This window comes from Taudactylus pleione, unplaced genomic scaffold (assembly GCF_031769625.1).
Source record: "Taudactylus pleione unplaced genomic scaffold, aTauple2 ptg000363l, whole genome shotgun sequence".
NCBI classification, from domain to species: Eukaryota; Metazoa; Chordata; class Amphibia; order Anura; family Myobatrachidae; genus Taudactylus; species Taudactylus pleione.
This window is the reverse complement of record NW_028284764.1, coordinates 2,112,834-2,118,221: the sequence shown is the minus strand read 5'-3', so window position 1 is coordinate 2,118,221 and position 5,388 is coordinate 2,112,834. Positions and strand designations below refer to the sequence as shown.

General features: G+C 45.0%; 1 pseudogene; it reads right to left on the bottom strand.

Moving 5' to 3' along the window:
* Positions 1-997: 997 nt before the first annotated feature.
* Positions 998-1,115, bottom strand: LOC148508512 (5S ribosomal RNA; annotated as a pseudogene).
* Between the last annotated feature and the right edge of the window lie 4,273 nt (positions 1,116-5,388).

Here is a 5,388-nt window from a genome sequence, read left to right as displayed (position 1 = left end):
CGATAATCTCTAAACTGCGAAAACTGCAGCATAAGGTACAACTGTAAATTAGGCTCAATGTAGGTATTATTTCCTCACAAAGAACAAAGGTCTGTGGAGTAGATGTACTGAGCCTTGGAGAGAGATAAAGTACCAACTAATCAGCTCCTAACTGTCACTTTTCAAGCATGTAAAGTGACAGGAGCTGATTGGTTGGTACTTTATCTTACTGCACTTTGGGCCTGATTGAGACCCGGACGGTATCTGGAATGCGCTCGCTATTGCCGATGTTTGCTAATCTGCGCATGCGTATGCATCGCAGTGCGCCCGCGCGAAATACACAGTGCATTTATTGACCGCTCGCTCGCCCAGCAAAGCCACCCCAGCAGAGTGAGTGATACGAGAGGCCGTTTTGTGGGTGGTGACGGGGGCAGTCCAGTAAAAGCGATGTGTTGGAGATGCGAACGCAGGCGTGTCCGAGTGTTCTAACGCCATTTTTGAGGCTTGCATAATTAACAGGCAGCGTCATAGTACACACAAAGAGAGGGAAGATTCTGAACAGAGCGGGTTTTCTCGAATTAGATCAATAGTATCCACAAAGGACCAACCATACGTGATCATTGCTTTCAAATAAGATCATTCAGAAAATTGTTGGTGGTGCTCCCATAGCCCAAAAGACAATACACACAAAGAGAGGAAAGTAGGGCTAGTTGTTGGGGCACACTTAGAAAAATATAATAAAATTTAACTTTTATTGAATATAAATAGATAAAATATAAGGTACCAAAATCCCCCGAAAAAAGACGAAACTATAAAAATATATAAATATATAAGGATCTAATGAGATCCTGTGGTGATCCTCTGGCGAAATACTTAACAATTAATAATCATTCCAATGGGTATGATATTTTTTGTCAAAAAAGGTAAAGATGTTTTAATCATAAATTGGATATACGAATAAAGATATGGTTCGTGGTGCTCTGACTGACATCCTTGGGGTCCCCAAATATTCCTCTTTAATCTACGGCACCTGGTATTCCCTGGGGGTCTCCCTTCCAAGTACTAACCAGGCCTATCACCTTTTAGCTTCCAAGATCAGACGAGATTGGGCATTTTGGTGATGTATGGCTGTAGTAATAGTCATATGAGGAAGGGTAGAATACCCCCACCTAGGTCAGAGCAGAGACACAACCAAATGATGGATGTAGGACTAGTACAGTGAGAAGTCCTTTTTTATTATAAAAATCGTGTACCAAAAAAGTTTACGCATGAGCATAATTTCATTGTTACACTTATAATTTGTGCGTCAACATTGTCGAAATAGACCGTACTGACAAAGTAGGTGTTTTCTTGATATATAATTATTGTAACAAGAAAGTGTAAGAAAACGCCTTTTAATCCTAGTAGGATATCTGCAATAATTGGATGTAACGCATATGTACAAATGACATCTCCTATGTAGCTCACTCTGAGTAATAATAGAGTATCGCAAAATAAACACTCTCAGTTGGTCAAAGATGTCAAAGATGTCATAAAAATATCACAGTAATAAAGTTATTTGGTATGTATGGATCACAGATAATCTGTTATTAATCTTATCAATGAGCTGATAAATTAGGGTTCACATACATTTGCACAAGAAGGTATAAAATTAGCTCCAGGGTAATTCTGAAGCACAAGTATCTTGGAGGGAACCTTTCAGTCTCAATGTTACAGTTTCCTCATGTACTACTGTAGCAGAATAATCCGCTGTTAGAATGTACAATGAGTTAATAGAATGGGATTCAAATACAATACACAAAAAACATAGAACATAAAATAAGCTCCAAAGGAAATTTCGGGAGCAGATATATATCTTGAAAAAATGAACCCTTTTATCTCAATGTTTCAGTTTCCTAATATACATCCATACTATGTGGTCCATTCATTTAGTAAGGTACACAGGAGGGAGAGTGAGGTTACAAGGCAGCAATTAGTATGCTACTCATTAAGGAAAATATGTATCATATGCGATCACCAATGTCATAATATTCATATAGATGTTATGCATACAGCTTGATCTGCAAGTAAGGGGAACAATTTATGAGACTGACAATCTCAGTACATATGCATAGTACTATGCCCCCCTAAATAAAGTATAACTCCTGCAGTGGAAAGACGTCCCAACATTTTGGGAATGAAGATCTATGCAGCAGGAAATAGTTTAGATAAACTATAAGACATGGTGGGCGTGCTTATGCCTTGGCGAGCGTTGGCTTCCCGTGGCGTCACTTTGACAAATTTGCATACGCCTAGTGCGAGCGTACGCTTATAACAACCGGGTCTGAATCAGGCCCTTTTATCTCATAGCTTAGTACATTTCCCCCTGTGTGATCTTTTTCACTCTCTAGCATGAATGAAGCATCTCCTAGAACAGTGTTGGCTAACCTTGTCACTCCAGCTGTTGTGGAACTATGGCCCTCATTCAGAGCCACTCGCTATTTGCGGTCGTTCGTTCTAAAACAAGGGGTGGCTATTCAAATGAACCGTTCGCTCTTTGTGGTCTGTTCACGCCTCTATGTCTGAACGAGCGAACAAAACTTGCGGTCGTTTTTTTGTAAAATACGCCCCCTGGCCGCTCGCATACGCCTCTTTCTGTCTCTCAAATTATCAGGCATTCGCTATTTTGCGAGCACATGAATTTCGGCCGCACTGAGTGGTTCGCGCATGCGTATTACGATCCGTACGCATGCGCAGTTGGGCAAACATCGCTCGGAGCGAACGAGCAGCCACTTGCGTCCGGCTCTGAATCAGGGCCTATATATCCCAGCATGCCCTAATAGCAAAACTGTAGCAGTGCATGCTGGGTTATGTAGTTCCATAACAGCTGGAGTGTCAAGGTTAGCCAACACGGTCCTAGAATGTCCAGCATGATGAGAGCTATTACTATCTCTGATAGCTATCGGCGCTGCCTGCTGTGCCGCAGGGAGGGTGCGTGCACAACGAAGTCCCGGGGGATGGAGGATCGGCATTGCTGGGCCCACCTCAAATTTTAAAATGTAGTCCAGGGGTGTCCGGCTCCGTTAGGGCATATTTGATTATTCAGTTGAAATCATAAAATCATTGTCAGATTGGGGGTTATGTGTAGTGCCGTAGTGCCCCCCAGGTCATTGTAACGTCAAAGATAGTACGAACAAAACACTTCCCATCTAATATTAAGATCAGAGTAGTCTAAAATAAACTAGAAATGTGGGTTATGGAGGCAAAAAATTACTGAACCCAAAAATAAACCAAAAACACAAAAAAGATGATTTAATAAAAATAAAAAAAAGATGATTTAATTAAATGGGATGGCCAAAGGAACACAGCGCCGGATTCACAGATGTGCGCAATGGCGTTATTATCTTAATGGAGCGATTACCGGTCTACTACGCATGTGTCACGGTCACACTGCGCACATGCGCCAAGGTACCTCAGCAATGCCGCTTGCAGTGAGAAATCCTTTGCAAAGTGATTGACAGTCAGTGACCGTTTGGGGGTGGACACGGGTAGCGACAGAAAAACGCTGTTGTTTTCAGGGCATGTATCAGCCTCTAAATGCAATCTCATACGCAGAAAACATGGCGCCAGTGTCTCAGTTCCCGCGGCTATTCTGCGCGACCGTAGGGTCACTCAGATGGTCAATTATTGAAGGATCTGCGGCTGCCGCTGCGTGTACTTTGTACGCGCTTGCTTGGATCTGAGAAGCTGCCGGTGGCGTCTCAATACAGTTCCAAGTGGCTACAGCATTAACGGATTTTCACACAGCAGCTGCGTACGGGATCCCGGCTGCGAATGCGTTAGTGTACATCTGTGAATCAAGCCCACAGTTTGGAAGTAGATGAAGGGTAGCTCATCTGTGCCGAGTGCCGTATGGACGTATGGCTTGGCCCCACCACAGTTGCGTGATGATGTAACTCGCAGTACCACTACGCAATTTACGGAGCACGATGCTGAACATTGCATCATCATGCTGGGTTCCGCTTGTCCGTCTCACCTGGCTTTAGACAGATTGCCAGGCTTCCTCATGAGTCCGGAAGATCACCCACTATTTGGGAAGTCTACCGGACAGTCAGGGCGCGCCGGCAAGCCAGCACTAAGCGCTACAGCCACCATAATAGCTCATAAAGAGCCAGTAATATTTGCATTTCTGTTTTGTCATTGGGAGCATGTATTTTTTTATGTTGTATATAAATTTCTTTATACATAGAATATGTCCTCGGGAGAATTACTGTAGTGAAGGAAGAGGGCTTTTATAATACAGTCTCTTATGTTTATACGGCAGTGTTTTTAGCATATAATCTGCACCATGGTGTCCATGAATACCCTATAGACACTGATTTATGAAGCTGTGTGTTTATGTGCTGGATGTGTTCTTATATACTGTATGTCCTATTATGCAGCCCTTAGCTGCTCACCGGTGTTTACCTGGCTCTGTTTGCGCACTTCTTTCTGTGGCGTGTGCACTGTACACAAATGGTCCTTGCTGTATAAAAAAAAAAAACAACAGGAAGCGGAAAAACATACACAGCATGTTGTGCGCTCACCTTGTGTGTCATTAGAAGTAAATAGCTGTCATAGTTACTGACACGTGCATTGGATGTGGGCAATGTTTTGCCAAGGGAAAGGACTGCAATCAAAAGGAGGACTGGTCTGGAGCCCCCACCGCTGGACTCTGGGCCTGATTCAGAGTCGGACGCTCTGACAGAGCGCTCGCTCTGAATCAGGGTGTTTTTTTGTTGTTTTTTGGAGCGGCCTCCTGGCCGCTCGCATAGCTGTGGGTGATCACCCACTGCTATAGTGGGCGGCCAGGTTGATGGTCGCAATGGTCAAGACCATCGCGACCATCGGGCTTGCGACGAGACCCTTGTGAGTCAGCAGTCAGTTTAAAGCGCCGTCTGCACAGAGTATACACTTTGTATAAACCTGCATCAACCATTCCACCCAGAGACATTTGTGGTTAATTGCCACCAATACATGACCAGTGTTATCATATGTGCACCAACGTTATACACACTGGGCCTGATTCAAACACGGTCGTAAGCGCTGAGCGCTCGCAACCGGGTCGATGTTTGCCCACCGGACATGCGCACGATGGAGCCGGCTAGTGACGGGTGCTCCATCGCTCCGGGTCTCGCACCAAAGGGGGCGAGCTGCCGATGGTGATCGCTAGCTCGCCTCGTTTGGTAGGTGGGCACGGGGGGGGGGGCTGGCAAAACGGAGGCGTTCCCGAAGGAACGCCTGCCGTTTGGGGGCGGCCCCACTGACATCACTAGTGATGTCACTGGGTGAGCTTCCGGCTCCATTAGAGCTCTATTAGAGCCGGCCACGAGATCCTACCACAAGGGTCTCATCGCAAGCCCGATGGTCGCGATGGTCTTGACCATCGCG